This window comes from Azolla caroliniana, unplaced genomic scaffold (assembly GCF_043228905.1).
Source record: "Azolla caroliniana isolate FFs.n. ecotype wild unplaced genomic scaffold, voAzoCaro1.0.p SCAF_7, whole genome shotgun sequence".
NCBI lineage: Eukaryota > Viridiplantae > Streptophyta > Polypodiopsida > Salviniales > Salviniaceae > Azolla > Azolla caroliniana.
In genome coordinates, this window is record NW_028230442.1 from 10688993 (window position 1) to 10710033 (window position 21041).

Sequence of the window (21041 nt, forward strand, 5' to 3'; positions counted from 1 at the left end):
TGGTCTTAATGCAAACATATCATCTGTTTTAGTAAATAATCTTCGTAATAGTTTCGTATCTCTGAGCAGGTCAAAAGATGATCTTGTCTTAAAAAGGTCTAGTCTAATGATGTTACTTAATAGTGATGTTGACGATATAAACATCACTGAGCTATCTAAGGTAATTGGTGTTAGTAGAAAAACAGTGTACAATACAATGAACCGTATAATTTCCTCGGGTGAAGGAACTAGTCTACTAAAGCTAACTACAAGATGTAAGCCAATGACACCCAAAACATTTGAAATCAAGGATGTAATCACAATGTTTTGGACTAATGAGAGTAGGGTTTCACCCAATAAAAAGGATTTATGCAGGAAACGTGTTGGAAGAAATGAATACGAGGAGCATCCCATTCATCTTCTTGATGTACCTCAGGTATTTACATTTATCTCAACATTTCTTTTGACTCTACACGGAAAGTTAATTAGCTTAGTTAGCAGAAAAGCTAATTAGCTTATCAATTACATTTACCTCAGTTAGCTACTAGGATAGCTACTACATAGGTAACTAGCTACTCTCAATAGCTACTACCATGATAGCTAATTAGCTATTCTCAATGGCTAATTTAGGTACTACCAGATAATTAGCTACCAAAATAGCTAACTAGCTACCAGGACAACTAATTAGCACTACTAGGATAGCTAATTTCGTTATAACCAGCTAATTAGGTACTAGGAAAGCTAATTAGCTACCATGATAGCTAATTGGCTACTAGGACAACTAATTAGCCACCATGATAGCTAATTAGCTACTAGGACAACTAATTAGCCACCATGATAGCTAATTAGGTACTAGACCAGCTAATTAGCTACCATGATAGTTAATTAGTTACTAGGAAAGCTAATTAGCTACCATGATAGCTACTTAGCTACTAGGACAGCTAATTAGTCACCATGATAGCTAATTAGCTACTAGACTAGCTAATTAGCTACCATGATAGCTAATTAGCTACTAGACCAGCTAATTAGCTACCATGACAGCTAATTAGCTACTAGAATAGCTAATTAGCTACTAGGACAGCTAATTAGCTACCATGACAGCTAATTAGCTACTAGGACACCTAATTAGCTACCATGATAGCTAATTAGCTACTAGAATAGCTAATAAGCTACTAAAATAGCTAATTAGCTCCTAGGATAGTTAGCTAGTTACGAGAATAACTAATTCCCCTTTATTACGCAGGCCGATTTATTTATTAGGTTCAAACGAATGCATCCAACTATCAAAGTTCAACTACGAACATTCGAGTCTCTTAAGACACACTTTGTGAGACGCTTTAAGGATCGATACACATGTTGTTGCATTTACCATGTACAGATGGGTTTTTTGAAGGACTCTGTTAATCTACTACGTCACCATAGCGCATCCCTAACTAATACAGTTTGCACATGTGGGTGCCCATTATGTCAAGATTATGGCCCTACTAGATTTAGGTGGTGTCCAAATGAATTGAGTAGTGAAATATTGATCTCTGTGAAGTTATTTGAGTCAGTGAACACCTATTTAGAAGGAAAGGTGTGTAAAAGAAAGGATCTAGTTCGGAAGATGCTTAAACCAAGGGATTTTGTGTCTCTGTTTGAAGTATCTCTAGGAAAGTTCATTAAACACAACTTCATTTATTCATGGCAGGCCCATCAGTTTAAGACTTGCATATCTGATTTCCCAAATGATGTAGTAGTCTCAATAGTAGATTTCGCAGAGAATTATACTTTCAAGCAGCAGAATGAAATTCAATCTATGCATTGGTGTTCAATTCAAGTAACCATTTTTGTGCACATAACATATTTTCGAGTTTCAGGTGATGTTAAAAAAGTAATTCATTTCTTTATTTCCGATGATAAGAAGCATGATACCTTGTTCTTCCAACACTGTTTTAAGTTACATTGCCAGTGGTTATTAGCTCAACGTTTGGAGCTTACTCAACATTGGGTTTGGTCTGACGCAGTTGCGTCACAATTCAAGGCTCGACGTCCATTTTATTTTGTGGGGAGGTATCCTGCTATAACAGGTTTGGAGATGAGATGGAATGTTTTTGGGTCTGGCCATGGTAAAGGTGAACATGATGGTGCAGGGGTTGTTATAAAGCGGGCAGTTACCCATGAACAACTAAAGACAAATGGTGTGCACATGAATTGTGCATCACATGTAGTTGAATTTTTAAGAACAAATATGTCAACGAGTGCAACATGTGTTTATTCCTCGCAAGTCCAAGATATCAAACGTGAATTTTGGGAAGTGAAGATAGATGAAGTAAATAGGGAGAAGACCTGGGAGTGCCAAGGAATTCCCGAATTGTGATCTCTACATGCTGTTCGCGGTTATTCCAGGTTGGATGGTCATTGTATTGCGGTTAGAGAATTGACTTGTTTTTCCTTCCATTGTGTGCAGGGAAATTGGAGATATTGTCTAAACAAAGCATACATTCAGAATTGGGAGTATAACACTCTGAATGATAAGGAAGCAGTTGATGGAGAAACAGGGCAGAATGCTGACTTCACATATGAGGGACTTGGAGATACTTTGAGTGATGTCGTGAACGTTGGGGATAACTTCGTTGTAAATGCTGAAGAAGGCAATTCAGAGGGTGCTGATTTCTATATATTGAAGTGCATGGTTAGTAAAGAGTGTGCAAGGCAGAATATTGTAGATGCATGGGGAAATTTTGTATCGGTCGGGACATTCTACATCGAAGGCATTTTTTATGCAAAACTAGATGACTACGAATATGTGTACAGGCTGTTAGAAGACAAACCATCAGCGTACATGTACTCTCATTTGGTCAGGTGCATCAACGTCCCAATGTCAGAATACAATAGCTGCTCAGGTTTATACACTGTTGGTGCTAATGTGTATGAATGTATTTACAATAGTATGCCATGGAATTTGTAGCTACAAGTAGCAATTACCATGTTCTCTTGTAAAACAAACATGTATTTCGCGAAAACAGTTAAATAAATTCGTTTGAGAATCAATTTCTTGTATACAGTCTCCTTCTGTGCTTCTTTCTCAATAAAATCATGTCTTTTTTGTTAAGTTTTAAGTTATAAGTTATAGCGAAATAGTCATCAGTAGCTAATTAGTTGTACAAATGCAACTAATTAGCTGTCAATAGCTAAATAGTCATCAATAGCATGAAATCAACAATCTGCAACATATTCCTCAAATTACACAATAGATAAGTACAATGGGAACAAGTAATTAAATTCTTCATTGAATAATGTCATCTCTTTACATATTTATAAATTACCATTGGAAATGTCTACAAATCTGCTATAAACAGCTAAGCTCTTGCTAGTCAGTGGAACGAGTCTACATATATTATCCGCATATCGAGCTCGGTATGGAGTCCACAACCATGCACCTAGTTGGCAGCTCACTGTTTGCACCAGGTACTATTCAGGCATTTCCTCGGGTAGAATGAGACAGCATCTCCGAATATTGAAGTAGTGCCAGAAATGTTATGTATCCAAAATCAATGTGTTGCCGGCATTATATTCAGGCCAAGTAGCCCAAAAATCAGAAAGTCTCTTGAATCTTGCAGCTTCCATTTGCTCACAATTTTCTCGCGCCCATTGACCTTTAAAACGACTTCGCCATTTTGGGAAGAATCTTGCTAAACACTTCCACACATCTGATTTTGGTTTTTCACTCCAAATAAACAAATCAAAGTATTGCACAACCCACTCTAGAAACTGATTCGCGTCCCTCCTTGGTTGCATATATCTCACACTCATCAAGACTTTATCAAGCTCCAAGATCAAGGCTCTTCTTTCGACTTCTAGTGGTTTAGGTTTCCATTCCTGAAACTGAGCCGTTGTTACACCATTTTCTGGTAGGACACGATCAATCTCAATCAGCTCAGGTTCGGCCGACACAATTGGCGTCCTTTTCCTCTTCAAACCCCTAGTCGACTGTGTTGGGCCTGGCTTCACATTCTGGTGCTCTTGTTTTGTCGACTTAGTTATCAATCCTCTGATTACCTCGGTGCATGTAGCTACTGATTTGCTCGATATAAGTCCACTGGTATCACATGTTGCATCTACCTGCAACATCAAGTCATCCGTGCACCATGCTGCATCTACCTGCAACACCAAGTCATCCGTGCAACATGTTGCATCTACCTGCAACACCAAGTCATCCGTGCACCATGCTTGATCAACTTGTGTGACCAGATCACTTGTGTCAGTTGCTACATCTACTTTCAAGATGGGGCCCTTTAAACATGCTGCAACATCAATAGTATCCACACTGCCATTGGCCTTACGAGCAATAGAATCAAACCCTTTAGACTCTGCAACATCAGAAAACACCAACATATTCACACTCACAAAGTAACTAACAGTCTCACAAAACAACATCTTGAACATCAAAGAGTTTCAGTCATAGAACAACACTCTTCAAATTATCTTGGAAAAACATCATAGAGTTCCATTACATAATGTGGATCAAGCAACAACCAATCTGAGGTTTTACTTGTCCAACGGGATAGTAAAACTTCATAAACCCTAGCAAAATCCCTAAGCTAACAATCATATCCAACTAAACAGTATTTCGCTCCACTACGTCTGGGCCCCTTGACCGAGTAACTGGTCTTGTTCCCGATCGTGGCCCCTTCTTCAGCCTTTTTCGGGTCGGTTGCCCATTTAGCCTTGCTTCTTTCACCCAATGCGCAAGTGTGTCCTCCTCCAACAACCTTCCCATCGCCTCAGCAGTTAATTGCACATCAGCCGTTTCTTGAACTAGCTTTTCAAGTACAGAGGGATCTGTTTGGACATTTTCAGTAGTTGGGCTCGGTGGGGTGGAATCAAGGTCTTGAGATTCGAAGAAATGTTGCATCAAGTGTTCATAAACACTGTTGTTGTGAACCTCAGTTTTAAATGTTGTTTCCACTATTTCATGGCATTTCACATCGTTGCCTAATTCAGTACACTGTTCCTAAAGAATAGGGTGGAGCTGATCTGAAGGAGATGTGATAGCAGGACTCTTACTTTCAGCCACGTTGGCAGCAGTATCCTCATCTGTTGCAGCGTCATCAGCACCAGACACATCATGTGCCGTCCTTAATCCACAAGATTCTACAATAACATGGCAGCTATTTAGGATAGCTAATTAGCTAGTACGATAGCTAATTACCTACTTTACTCAACTATGGTAGTAGCTAGGATAGCTAATTAGCTACTATGGTAGCTAGTACGATAGCTAATTAGGATAGCTAATTAGCTAGTACGATAGCTAATTAGCTACTTTACTCAACTATGGTAGTAGCTAGGATAGTAGCTAATTAGCTACTTTACTCAACTATGGTAGTAGCTAGGATAGCTAATTAGCTACTTTACTAACTATGGTAGTAGCTAGGACAGTTAATTAGCTACTTTACTAACTATGGTAGTAGCTAGGATAGCTAATTAGCTACTATGGTAGCTAATTAGCTACTTTACTCAACTATGGTAGTAGCTAGGATAGTTAATTAGCTACTTTACTAACTATGGTAGTACCTAGGATAGCTAATTAGCTACTTTACTCAACTATGGTATTAGCTAGGATAGCTAATTAGCTACTTTACTCAACTATGGTAGTAGCTAGGATAGCTAATTAGCTACTTTTCTCAACCATGGTAATAGCTAGGATAGCTAATTAGCTACTTTACACAACTATGGCAGTAGGATAGCTAATTAGCTACTTTCTCAACTATGTAGTAGCTAGGATAGCTAATTAGCTGCGAGTAGCTAATTAGCTACTTTACACAACTATGGCAGTAGCTAATTACCTAGTAGGATAGCTAATTAGTTGCCAGTAGCTAATTAGCTAGTAGGATAGCTAATTAGCTTTTTTACACAACTATGGTACTAGCTAATTAGCTAGTACCCATAGCTAATTAGCTACTAGGATAGCTAATTAGCTTTTTTACACAACTATGGTACTAGCTAATTAGCTAGTACCATAGCTAATTAGCTACTAGGATAGCTAATTAGCTATCCTAGTAGCTAATTAGCTATCCTAGTAGCTAATTAGATATAGGATAGCTAATTAGCTACTTTACACAACTATGGTACTAGCTAATTAGCTAGGAGTAGCTAATTAGCTAGTAGCTGACTAACTGCCAGTAGCTAATTAGTTGCCAATAGGATAGCTAATTAGCTAGTACCATAGCTAATTAGCTAGTATCTCATTAGCTGTCAGTAACTAATTAGATAGTAGGATAACTAATTAGCTACTTTACACAACTATGGTACTAGCTAATTAGCTAGGAGTAGCTAATTAGCTAGTAGCTGACTAACTGCCAGTAGCTAATTAGTTGCCAGTAGGATAGCTAATTAGCTAGTACCATAGCTAATTAGCTAGTAGCTCATTAGCTGTCAGTAACTAATTAGATAGTAGGATAACTAATTAGCTACTTTACACAACTATGGTACTAGCTAATTAGCTAGTAGCTGACTAACTGCCAGTAGCTAATTAGTTGCCAGTAGGATAGCTAATTAGCTAGTAGCTAACTAGTTGCCACTTAGCTAATTAACTATTGTAGTAAACTATGGTAGTAGCTAATTAGCTAATAGGATAGCTATTAGCTGCTTTAATCAACTATGGTAGTAGCTAATTAGCTACAATGATAGCAGCAAAATAGTTTCCATACTTTTTACGGCTTAGCTAATTAGAAAAGACTAAGCTTATTAGCTACGGTATGGTATACCTGTTAGTTTTCTCCACTCATTTGGTAGAGCTGTACTGCAATCTCCCAAACAGAATGCAACAATTCGACAGGCATGTTGAAAACAAAGCAGATGGTCTGTGTGGTTGCATGGTTGTAGGTGAACCAACAAAGACGTAGTTTTGTCCTCCACACCTAACCCGCAAGCAATGCAACGTGCTTGAACTGTCAATAAATCATTTTCTGGTTCTCCTTCATTTGGTAAGGGAGCAAGAATGTTCATGTCCAAATCCTGTCTGGTCCTTACCATTCCCTCCACAAAATGTAGCTGCTTCTTAAGGGAGCTAACTACCTGTTCTTGATGAATGTATTGTTCCTTCAATGCAACAGAGAAATTTACCGATTAATTATTCCTGTTTGACAATGATACACCAACTTTGCTCAGGAATCGTTAACTTACTTGAAGCTTTTCCAAATTGTAATCTGCAACAATATTTACACCTAGAAGGTCCAGGTTCATTGAAAGAACCTGGATCTCTATTTGCAGTTGTATTTTACGCTGGGGATCCAAGGGCCCCTCTAATTCAAGCTCCTGTTGCACAACCTATTCCAGATAATGCTTGGTTAGCACATTTTACCCTTAAAGTTATTTATAACACAATCACATACCAGCAAAACAATAGTTACTTGAATCTTATTTCTAATCGTTGTAACAACGGAAGTAACTTTGCTCTCCATTGCAAAAGCCATTATGGCTTTCTCTAAATCAGTCTTAAAAATTGCCAATGTGTCATAGGCTTCATGGACATTTTTTAGCATATAGCTAACCAATGTCTCACCTGTATCATCGACATTGGCTTTCCTTGGGTGTTGGTGTGGTGTATGCCCCGGGTCTTGGTGGGAGTCGGCAGTTGCATCAACAACTACCATGCTCCAAAATCTGTCTATTTTTTGCGCCAAGGTCCCCATCTTTCGGCATCTTTTTACCGATGCCTCACCATAGACTGCCCAAGCTACCCTATACATTTCAGGGTCTCTAGATTCCTTCGTTGTTTTGCAGTACTCATATGCAAATGCTCTAGCAAATGAAACTGACAACTCATTGTTGACTGGGATCTCCCGATTAACTTTCTGGTGCAGCCTCATGCAGTCATCGTACAAGTCGGCTCGTACATGCTTCAGCTTGACCTTGGCTTTGACTCTAGGCACTGTATATACTGTCATTCAGTCTACATCACTGAACAATTTATCACTTAGGATAGTAGGGTCAACACCCTCGAGTGACACACCATAGGTGTTGTGGAAGTCCTCCTTTGTCTCGCAAAATTTTGCGAAGTTTAGCACTCTCGGATACGAAGGAACGAGCCATCTGAAATATCATTTCAAAAATAAGAAATAGTGCAAAATCAGAATATGTCAGAATCAGAAACCCCAATCAACAACAACAGAAATAGTGCAAAATCTTTAACTTAGCAAATCAGAAACCCTAATCATAATTTGTATTCAGAGATTTGAAATCAAAAACCCTAATCAAAATCTGTAATAAGAAGTTTGTAACCAGAAACCCTATTCAGAAATTCTAATCAGAAATTTATAATCAAAAACCCTAATCAGAAATTTCAATCACAAACCCTAATAAAAAATTTCAATCACAAACCCTAATTAGAAATCCTAAATAGAAATTTATAAACAAAAACCCTATTTAGAAATTCTAATCAGAAATTCTAATCTGTAATCAAAATTTGTAACTAGAAACCCTATTCAGAAATTCTAATCAGAAATTTATAATCAAAAACCTTAATCAGAAATTTCAATCAGAAACCCTAATTAGAAATTTCAATCACAAACCCTAATCAGAAATTCTAATCAGAAATTTATAAACAAAAACCCTAATTAGAAATTTCAATCAAAAACCCCAATCATCACTAAAGACAGGATTAAACATAAAAAAAGTAATATAAACACACCTGCTGCTACTCCCTGATCTCCGAGACATCCTTGTGTGGGACTCCAAGGACTTCACCCTATTCGATTTTGGGGAAATATGAATCGGCACCAAAGTTCAGATTGTAGTCAAAAAGAAAAAACAAATGTTTGGGGTTTCTGTAACTGAAACATACTTGGACGATGATCAAGCGGGTTCTGTGTTGTAGCTCTCAATCTGCAATGTCGATTTTTTGCTGTTGCGGGAGCTACGTTTGCGTTCGTGCTCTGAGTACTCCATCTGCGTTCAAAATCAAACTTAGGCTAAACAGGAAATTGATGACATGGAAGTCGACCTTAGATGATGGTGCTATTCCCCAAGTTCCACTACGTTTGAAACAGAACTTCAAATATTTGAGTTTTTTCATAAATTAGTTTTTCAAATATTTGATTTTCCCACAAAAAAGACTAGCTAAACAAATAGCTAATTAGCTATGGCCATTTTAGTAGCTAATTAGCTATACTAGTGTTTCCACTCGCATGCTTTTACCCTTCTATTAATTATCCGCTGTCAATTACATTGTAACCGGGCCTTTATATAGGTCTCTGGTGCGAAGTACAAAACGGTGCCAACCGGCACTTATTCGGAATCGGTCCGGATCCGGATCGGCATACCGATTCCGGTTCGTCCGTCCCTATTAATAAAATAATTACAACAGTTCCCGAATTAATTATTCCTTTCACACTCTGGTCTGGACATCCTTAAGCCTTCTTGCCGGCCGGGTAACAACCTTGACTCCCCCTGCTTGTGGAGGGTCCGGAACTGTTGTCGGCTCGATACGTTCTCTGTGCCTTTGGTCCTGCACTTACTAGCCGCTACCATTGCGAGCTGACCCACCTCGTCCACCACGCCCATGGGGCCGATCCGCTACCATTGCGAGCTGATCAACCTTGTCCACTACGCCCACGGGGCCGATCCGCCTCCGTGTACAACATTTGGTTGTTGGTGGGTGCACTTGTTGACGCACCGACGTGGTTCTCCTCTACAAGGAGCATCGAGTGTAAGTCGAAAAATGATGACGTATTCTCCCTTGTACATACCGCCGTTCGGAACGCTCTGAACTTAGACACTAGGCCCCCAAGACAGATTTGCACCATCTCCTCTTCCTCAACAGTGACGTTTATAGAGGCAAGTGAGTCACAAATCTCTTTGATTCGGGCCATGTAATCGGCTACCGACATGTCCTTCTGTCGGACATTACTCAACTCCTGTCCGGGCCGTAGTGCTTGCCGCGAAAACCTTCTTCAGGTTTCCCCAAGCTTCTTTTGGCGTCTTGGCATCTCGAACATGCCTCAACAGCTGGTCTCTGACACTGGACGCAAAGCAGTACATCACTCGGCTTGCCGCTTGTTTCCACATTGGGAAGTCCTTGTGTGCCGCATAAGGTCTTGTGTCATTAGCTATGTTGACATAGGTCCAGTAACCATGCCCAAGCAGGTACTGGTGCATCTTGTATGACCAAGTTGCGTAGTTGGATCTAACGAGCTTCTCCATCGGGAGCGAGCTAGCCATTCCTCTGTCCATCACTTCTCTTTCTGTTCTTACCGGTGTCGTGGAGAAAACTGTCCCTAGGCGGAAATCGGGTATAACGTGTGTAAACCAACCCTTACACGTGGGCACAAGTTTTGTTGTATAGGACGTAGATAGGTACAAGTCGGCTCAGGTGAAATCCTAGATAGCACGCATTCATTAGGGAGAAAATCGAGGCGTATCCATTTCCGAAAGGACAGGGAATAAACATGATGTAACGGGTGGTAACGGCCTCCCTCCTTGGGCTATAAAAGAGAGGGAGAGGTATTGTAAATATACCGCATTTTGTGGAGCACGAAGTGCTGCCAGACTGGAACCGAGATCTTCTCCTCTGTTGTCTTCATAGTCGTTCAGTGTAGGTTTTTGGGAGGCTTACTCTGCTCCGTGGAGCGCCCGAGTGCTTCCGGCAGAGTCTCTATCTCGCGTTCTGAGTCTGTGTGCGCACGTGTGTGTAGGCGTCGGAGCCTATCACTCGCCGGCTTGCCGGTTGTAACTCCTTGATTTATATATACATATACATTTGTTCTGTCTCCTTTGTTCAGAGTTAGTTGCAACTCCTGTGAATCTGTGTGTCTGTGCGCGTGTGAAGTACATCAATAGTTTCCTTCCCCTCTTCTCATTCGGTTATTTCTCGGTCCAAGGCCCCCGTGGTCCTGCCTCGTTCTCCACACACTCGCGTATCAACGTGACATATTTGGTGAACTTGATATGAACATGCGGCAGAGGAATAGAAAGATGAGAGGGTTAGATCTTGCAAAAGCCATGGCTTCGGCTGTGGATCGGATAGTGAGTGCGCGCGAAGGCATAGGCGTCCTTGATAGGGCTATTGAAGCAGTTGTCGACACGATAGGCCAGTTCGGTGGGAAGGACGCTAGGAGCTATTTGGAGGCTTACCGAGCCAAAATGGTGATGAGGCACATCCCGGAGGATAGGGGCCTGGCCGGATTCCATCGGATGGCGATGCTGGGCATCCACGCGGAGGTGCTTGAGGTACGGGCTAAGAGTCGGACCTGGGAAGAGTTTGAAGGTCGGCTCCTTGAAAAATACGGGCTTGATGACGCGCTTCGGCTATCGAAGCAGGACTTCATGGAATGGGTGGAGACCCCCGAAAAGGGGAGAAACGCGTCGGTGCTCCTTCGGGAGTTTGAAGAACGCTTCGCACGTCTTTCTGCACTGGACCAGACTGTACTGGACACAAGTCGTGTCCTATTGTTTGTTAAATCGGTGGACGTAAGGGACCGGGAGCAAGTGGGCTTCCTGTTGGAGAATGATGACGGCCTAACAATCGACTGGGCCGTGGTAAAGAGAGTCTGCGGCCGTTTTGACAAACGGTGTGAGTGGGTCGACAAAGGCTTGACGGGGTCGGGTTCTGTTGCGACAAGGAAGGTTGAGTTACCCCCGCCGGCACGAAGGGAAGAGCCCGAGACTGGCTCGAGACCGGCTCGCCTTCGACCAACATGGTCAAAGGCTCGTCCGGAGGAGCGTCTCTGGAGGAGCTGACTCAGATGGTGAGGGACCTCCAGATTGCACAAGCAAGGAGGGACGGCGGTGAACAAGTCAGTGACCGAAGGCCTCCGGCTAGGAACCGGTGCTTGTGGTTTGACGTGGTTGGCCACGCTTGAAACAACTACGGGGACTTCGCCGAAGCAATAAGAGCTAACGTGGTGTACTTATGGAATGGTCGGGTGCACGCTAGCGAGACCCGAAGGGCCCTAGATCTGAATGTCGGACGAGGGGGTATGAAACAGTTGATGGAAGAAGCGGCGGCTCGCCACGCGGAGACCGTCCACTACTCGGCGTCGGCTAGAATGCGGGTCGGTAGTGATGAAGTCCGGAAGACGAAGGAAGCTGGATTCTGGCCGTTAATGCTGGAAGGCCTTGCTGGCGTACGACTGAGGAAAGAGGAAGCGGGCCACGTAGAAAGATGGGTCCGGGAGGCAACCAGGTGGGGTGACCCGGTCGAAGAGAAGACGGGCTTCGTTGAAGCCGCTTGCCAAAACTACGAGGTTCTAGTGGAGGACAAGCGTGCGGGTAAGACCGGAGGGGCCGGACCCTCACAATGGTATGAGACCCGGTTCGGGCAAAAGCAGAATGATGCTGGTGCGATCGGTGCACCAGATAAAGCCAAGAGGGCCGGGTACCGCTTGAGAACGGAGATCGAGAGGACCACGGACCTGCAAAAGGTTCTCTAGGAATGTATCCTTGATAGCAAAGTGGAGCTATCACTGAGGGAAGTGCTCGGAATCGCCAAGAAGGAGTTCCACGACTCCATCGTGGACTTGGTGAAGCGAAAAAGGCTTTTGACAGAGCCGGAGCCGGAGAAGCTGGTGGAGGTGCGAACGACGCACCTAGAAGACATGGCTCTAGAAGACAAGTTGGTGGAGAGCCACTATTCAAGGCCACATTGGGCCAGAGCAACCACGGAGATCCCCGTTAAGATCGGAGATGTTGAGGCGCCGGTGGTGGCGTTGATGAACTATGGTTCAGAAATCAACTTGATGTCCATGGACTTCTACAAGAAGGGAAAGTGGCCGATCAACACCAAGCACGGGTGGAAAATACGGGCAGCAACTCGTGAGATGGAAGAGCTGCATGGAGCTTGCCCGAATGTACGAGTGAAAATCGGCGATGTCGAGATCGATCAACACTTCTTCGTGCAGGAGACGTTCTCGCATCCGGTTATAATCGGGGAATCATACATCACGGCGGCACGGATGGAGACAAAGTTGCTGGACAACGGTTCGGCATATGCACGAGTCAAGAGCCAGGATGGGCGACACTCGGTCCAGTTCCTGACGGTGCAACCGAACCATGAGCGTAACAACGAGACCCTCGGTGGCGAAAACTGAGGGGATTTTTAGAGAGGGCTATCAAGGCGTGGGGCCGCGATAGTCCGGACACCCCGGAAAAACCCCACAGATGTACTATAGGCAAAAAGACCTACACCATAGGTAGGAAATTTTGGTTCTCTGATAGCGGAGGTTGTACGATAGCCAGCGTAGTTGGCCGGGAAAAGAAGCGGGCGGAGGAGCGACTTCGGGCATGCGGAGTCCTCGGCCCTGAAGAGGAAATCAACGGAGTAGTGGAGGCGGTCTCTTTCGACGACACCTTGGGGAAGTTACGGGAGATGTTCGGAGAAGGCCTTAATGAGGACCGGACGATTCCGGTATGTTCGGAAAGGATGTACGAATTCATTGCCGACTTCGGTAATGGACTCGAGTCGGATAGGACGACCCGAGTGGATACGAAGTACAAGACTGTGGACCGGAAGGTGAGGCCAGTCACGACACCCTTGCCGGAGGGCAGCGAGTTACCGATAAAGGGGGTCGCGTCGGACCCAAGTTTATGAGATCCAGCTAGCATAGGACACACGTTCACCGACATAACGCTACGGGAGCTCAAGATCGGTGGGGGTGGCTTTCTACTGCCGGCGGAAGAGGACCGGTTTCGGAGAATGCTCGGGAGGCACGGGAAGGCTTTCGCATTCTCATCGGACGAGATCGGGTGCGTAGACCCGATGGTTGTGGAACCAATGGTGATCTTCACGGTACCGCATGTGCCGTGGAATCTCAAACCGATTCTGGTACCTAGAGCTCACATCCCGAAGCTGATGGACCTGCTGAAATAGAAGGTGGAGATGGGCATCCTCGAACCATCGAGTGCCCCATACTCGAATCGGTGGTTTACCGTGCCAAAGAAGAACAACATGTTGCGCTTTATTCAAGACCTGCAGCCGGTCAACAAGGTGACCATTCGGAACGCAGGATTCAGACCGACCATAGACGAGTTCGCGGAGGCCTTCGCCGGAAGGTCAATTTACTCAGTCAGTGATCTGTACTCGGGGTAGGATCAGTTACAACTAGCCGTGGAGAGCAGGTACATTACGACGATGCAGACTCCTCTCGGCCTAGTGCGGATGTGTACCCTCCCGCAAGGAGGGACGAACTGGGTAGCCCACATGGTGAACGCAATGAACAAAGTGCTGAGGGATTGTATCTCGGGCATCACCATGCCATTCTTAGACGACATCCCGATGAAAGGATGCCCGGTGGAGGAAAAGGACGCGACAATTGGACCGAACGAATGTCGGAAATTCGTGGCGGCTCATGTCGATGACTGCGAGAAGGTACTGCAAAGACTAGAAGGAGCAAGGCTCACCTTCTCCGGGGAAAAATTAGCCTTCAGGGAATCAGAGATCATGGTTGTCGGACACCTATGGGGGCCATATGGTCGGAAACCATCTCCAGCCAAGGTGGAGGCCATCCCCGCAATGAAGCAAGACTGCAATTCGGTTACAGAGGTTCAGAGACTCCTAGGAGCATGTGCGTTCTACCATATCTGGATCCCACATTACGCCCACGTTGCGGAGCCGCTCTATGGGTTGTTGAAAAAAGGGCATAAATTCGAGTGGAGAGACGAGCATACGGAGTCAGTCTAGAAGATGAAAGAAGCACTTGCCACAGCACCGACGCTCCGAAAGGTTGTCTACGACAAAGACACTCCGATTTACGTGACCATGGACACGAGTCCGATCGAGATCAGATGGGTGAATAACCAAGAGGATGACGATGGCGCGAGGTTCCCCATCCTATTCGGTGCGAAAGTCCTCAGTTAGCGATAGCGAGGATACGCCCAGGTTAAACACGAACTCTAGGGTATCGTTCGGCGATCAAGGCCGATAAAGACTACCTGATCGGGACAAAGGTGATACTCGAGACAGAATGCCTGCCGATTCTCGGCATGGTTTCCGGATGCGTGACGCCAGACCTAGCAATGCTTAGGTGGATAGCGTATATCAAGTCCCTGAATCCAGAAATACGACACATTTCCGGAAAAGACAATGCCATGGCCGATGTGCTTTCGAGAGCGAGGTTCGATGACGAGGAAGGCATGGTATTGGAGGACGAGGAAGTCGGCGTGGACTTATTCGAGGCGACTTACGTAACAACAAGAAAGGGGAACACTCCGGTGCTTAACGAATTCGACGAGAGCAAGATCGGTGGGTTCCTGAAGACAATGGCACCGGACGTGGCGTGGACGAAGGAAGAGACCAACCAGATTCGGAAGAAAGCGTACCAATTCTTCCTACGGGACGGGAGCATATGGAAGCACCCGAAGAAGAGAAATGGCATCCCGCTCCGACTGGTGACGAGGAAAGAGGAACAGGAAGAATTGATGACAACATACCACGAGAGTCCTTAAGCCAGTCACCGCGGGATGTGGGCCACATTCGAGAAGCTAAAGGGGAAGTACTGGTGGCCGGGACTATATCGGGACGTGCATCAGTTCGTGACGACTTGCGAAAGCTGTCAAGTGCACTCCATAGTCCGACATCAGGACGAGCTTCACCCGACCTACCCTCAGACCGTCCACTTCAAGTGGATGGTGGATCTGGTGACGATGCCGATGGGGGTAGGGCAGATGCGGTATCTGGTGCTGGCTCGGGAGGACTTGACGAACCAGGTGGAAGGCCGAGCGTTGTAGAACAAAACGACTACGGCCGTGTGCCGATTTCTGATCGAAGAAGTGGTATGTCGGTACGGATGCGTAGGTAAGATTGTGGCCGACCCTGGAGAATTGGACGGGCAAGAGGCAGAAGAGCTCTTTGACCGGTTAGGGATTAAACTCTCGCTCACCACAACGTACAATCCGGAGGCTAACGGGAAGGTGGAACGTGGACACGGGCCGATCGTCAAAGCGTTAGTACGGGCGTGTGGAGGCCAAGTCGGGAACTGGCTGCGGCTCTTACCTTCTGCGTTGTGGGCGGACCGAACTACGCACAGTTCAGTAACCGGGTTCATGCTAGTAGAGCTAATGTACGGGCAGAAGCCAATCATGCCAACGGATCAGACAATCTCCTCATGGGCCGCGGTGGACTGGAAAGACGAGATGAGACGGGAGGAGCTGTTAGCAGCACGGATTCGGCAACTGGAGCGAAGGCCGGAGGACGTGGACCGAGCCGCTGAGAAGCTACAGGTGGCGAGGGTAAAGAACAAAGGACAGTTCGACCGGACTCACTGGCTGAGACCGAAGAAGATCGACGAAGGCGATTGGGTTCTAGTGTCTAATAGCAACCTCAACAACCAGCACAGGGCAATGCGGAAGTTTGCAAGAAGGTGGTTCGGCCCTTATGTGGTGACAAGCGCCAACAACAATGGGACCTACCATCTCCCGGAGCTCGACGGGACAAGGATGGTGGTACCAGTGGCGGGAAAAAGGATCAAAGCATTCAAAAAACGGCACGAGGCTGAGCCGGACCCGCACGACCTGGATGGCGACAACAACCGGTTCAGAACGGATGTCAATCCGGAAGACGAAGGATAAGCGTGGGCCGGTCTTCTCCGGCAAGAGTCTAATTTTGGCGCATACCGGTGGATGCGCGGTTAGGTGGGGGCAGATGCCGTGGAGAAAACCGTCCCTAGGCGGAAACCAGGTATAACGTGCGTAAACCGGCCCTTACACATGGGCAAAAGTTCTGTTGTATAGTACGTAGATAGGTACAAGTCGACTGAAGTGAAATCCTAGGTAGCACGCATTCATTAGGGAGAAAATCGAGGCGTATCCCTGTCCGAAAGGACAGGGAATAAACATGATGTAACGGGTGGTAACGGCCTCCCTCCTTGGGCTATAAAAGAGAGGGAGAGGTATTGTAAATATATCGCGTTTTGTGGAGGACGAAGTGTTGCCGAACTGGAACCGAGCTCTTCTCCTCTGTTGTCTCCGAGTCATTCTGTGCAGGTTTTGGGGAGGCTGACTCTACTCTACGGAACGCCCGAGTGCTTCCGGCAGAGTCTCCATATTGCATTCTGAGCGTGTGTGTGTGTGTGTGTGTAGGCGTCGGAGCCTATCACTCGCCGGCTTGTCGGTTGTAACTCCTTGATTTATATATACATATACATTTGTTCTGTCTCCTTTGTTCAGAGTTAGTTGCAACTCCTGTGAATTTATGTGTCTATGCGCGTGTGAAGTACATCAGTAGTTTCCTTCCCCTCTTCTCATTCGGTTATTTCTCGGTCCAAGGCCCCCGTAGTCCCGCCTCATTCTCCAGGCACGCGCGTATCATCGCGACACCGGGTCTTAGGGTTTGTCTTCAGATGCTGATGTCGGCTGCAGAGGTTCTCAACCCCCGCACTCTGATACCATGTGATAACGAAGGGCGGAAGCATCAAACAAACCGGCTCCGCCGGATAGCAACAAACAAAGAGAGAGAGAGAGAATAGAAACACATAGTGTACGCGGGTGAGACAAAGAATAAGCAGAACGTTAAAAGTCTATTACAAAACAATAATAGTTCTTTGTCTCTACAAATGCTTCAACAACACTATTTATACAAGTTCTAAGAGGACTGATAGAAGTACGGTGTACTTGAATGCTCACACGAGCGTCTAACACTAACTACGAGTCATTAACTACTTAGCAGTCTAGGCTACTACTAGGCTTCCGATTACTGCTAGATTCGGCTAATCGTCCCCAGATCACCGGCCTACGTGCTCACCGGCTCACCGATCCGGCTCATCCTTCCGGATGCCGATCCGGCTTAGGCTTATTCAGCCGATCTGGATCCGGTTGAGCTTGCCACTCAACAAAAAGGGCACATCAGTTGTAGCTATGAGTGCAGAGGAGATCCTATTCATTTGTGAGTAGGCAAGCACAAATCATGCAAGTGAAGAATGCACATGGGTGATTGACTCTAGGGCATCATTCCACATAACTCTGTCGAGAGAGTGTTTCTCGACTTATACAGTCGGAGTTCATGGCTATGTAAGAATGGGAGATGATGGAGAATGCAAGATAGCTGGCATGGAAGTGTAAACTTGATGACGTCCATAGGTTGTCAGCTGACTTTGAGGGAAGTTCGACATGTTCCTGATATCAGACTGAATTTGATATCGACTTGAAGGTTGGATGATGAAGGCTATTGTGGTAGCTTCTAAAATGGCTAGTGGAAGTTCTGTCGAGGAAACCTCATAGTGGCCCAAGCACAGAAAGAAGGCACATTGTATATGATGCATGCCCAATTGCACAAGTCGGAAGTAAATGTCGCAGTCGACTCAAGTGGCGAGTTATGACATAAAAGGCTAGGACACATTGTAAGGAAACAATGGAATACTGCTTTGCCACAACCGAGTCTTGAATCACTTCAATGAGAGTGCAAACAGTAATGGGAATAGAAGTACACACAAAAGAGAGTACACAAGATGTTTATGTGGAAAACCCTAAATGAGAAAAAAAACGGGATCCCACAGACTCCAACTATCATTATGTAGGAAAAGGTACAAACAGAGACTTAGAGGCAATGACCTCGAGCTCTGTATCTTCGCCAGCCGGCAATTACAACAAAGTATCACTCTGTATCTCTCTCTGTCTCTCTATACAACAGTTATCTTAACAACAATATGACAACTACAACAACAACCTTAGAGTGATTGCCCTAAGTAATATTTATACTTATATGAACTTAGGGCTATTTACAAATATAGCCTCAATAGGCTTACTCAAATCATATTTACAAATATGTCATCTCTTCCGGTTCTCACCGGGTCTTCTTCATCCATCACCGGATCCCATCCGGAGGGACCGATTTCCCAACAATCTCCCCCTTCACTCCGGCATGGGATGTCTCGCAAGCCCGATCCGCTTTTGGCACGCGTCCAACTTGTCGCTTGTCAACACCTTGGTTAGCATATCCGACCCATTCTCCTCCGTGTGGATCTTGGTCAGCACGAACTCTTGATCTTCTACTCTTTCTGGGATCCAATGGTACCTGAAAAAGATTATGTGCGGAAGCAACATAAAACCAAACACAGAAAATACGCAAGTTTAATGGAGAGCTTGAATATACACAGTACACGGGAGAGACATAGAGAGAGAGAACACACAGAAACTCAATTCAAAATAATACTCAATCTGTACATAGAATGTGCTTAGTGAGCACTTTTATACAAGTCCATACGGACTGACAAAAGTACTTACACATACCTCAATGCTCATAACTGAGCTCTACGCTAACTCCCAAAATATATTCCTACGCGGAATATCTTTCCAACATCCTTGTAGTTTACGCACCGCTATAGCTTCTCGTTACGCACCGGTTTGCGTACCAGTTTACACACCTGTTTTACACACCGGTCCGGCCTAACCGATCGGCCCCAACCGATCCGGTTCTCGTCTTGCACAGCCGATCTGGCCAATGTTGAGCTTGTATCTCAACACTCCCCCTCAAGCTCAACTTGAGGTTCCATCTACTCTTCCAGATCTGCGCTCTGGTTCCTTCTGGCTTCACACCTCACTCGCGCTCCTCGACCTGTTTGATTCTACACGCCTCGACCCTTCTGGTCGGCTTGTCTGCTCACACGGCCCTTCTCAACTTCCTTGTTGTTGCGGTGTTGGCGCCTCTTCTACTGCCTTCTCTTCCGCTTGGCCCTTGGTTGATTCAGCGTATCCGAACCAAACATCCGAACCAACTCGGCTTCCTCCGATTGGTTTTCGCTCTCATCTGAGTTTGCTGTCTCCAACTCGTCTTCAGTCTTCTTGCCCTTGATGGTTTCGTCTGCCCCATGCTTGGTTGGCTTCGACTCTTTCTTTCGACTACTCTCCTTATGTCCGCTTTCGGACTCTTCCGCGGATCCACCCTCGGCTTCTTCAGCCGATCCGAAATCGAATTCGTCATCCGACTCGGTGTCATGGTCTTTTCCACTCCTTTCTTGCTCCCTTTCGTGGTCATCATGGACGTCTCTCCCCCTCAAGTTCGGCACGTCGAGGTGACGCAACCCAAGTGCACTTGAGAATTGCCGCAACTTGTCCAAACCAAGAGTCTTGGTGAAGATGTCAGCGTTCTGCCAATCCGTCGGAACACGCTCACGGACGAAATGGTAGTGCACCTCAATGTGCTTAGTCCGGGCGTGGACGGGGTTCTTAACTAGCTCAATGTTGTTGAGGTTGTGACAGTGGATTATCGTTGGATCGGATACCTCCACCTGCAGATCCTTAAGTAGCCACTTCAACCATATAGCTTCGCATGTCGTGACAACCGCTCCTCTATACTCGGCTTCAGTGCTCAATAGTGCAACTATCGGCTGCTTCCTTCTACTCCACGCGATCGCGGCACTCCCAAGAGAGAACGCGAAACCGAACGTGGATCGGCGATCGGCGGCATTTCTGGCCCAATCAACATCGGTGTAACCAACCAATTGCACGGCAATATCGGTCTGATAAAGTAGCCCCTGGTCCTTAGTGCCACTGACGTACAAGAGTATGCGTTGTGCGCACTGAAGGTGCTCCTCGGTCAGTCGCGCCATGAATTGACTAATCACCCCGACCGGGTAGCTGAGATCTGGCCGGGTGATGGTAAAGTATATGAGGCTTCCAACTATCTATCGGAACCTCGTCGGGTCGCATATCTTTCCGGAATCGGGGCGAAGCTTGATGGTGCTATCCAGAGGAGTCGAGACGGACTTAATCCCGAATTTGAAGAGCATACTCAACACGTAATGTCGTTGGCTGATCAGTATGCCTTCGGGGATGCGGATCACTTCGATCTCGAGGAAATAATGAAGGTCCCCCAGGTCCTTCCTATCAAATGAAGTCGCGAGCTGGAGCTTTATGCAGTCAATTTCACCAAGGTCAGCGTTGGTGATGACCAAGTCATCAACATAAAGTAGAATACTAACCGGCCCGAGTCAACCTTTCCGGATGAACAATGAGGAGTCCGACTTTGACGTCGCAAAGCCCATCCGACACAATCGTTGCGTGATCTTCGCGTTCCAAGCACGCAGGGCTTGATTTAGTCCATAAAGGGACTTCCTCAATCGGCACACCGTCGAAGTGTTCGTTCCAGAGTG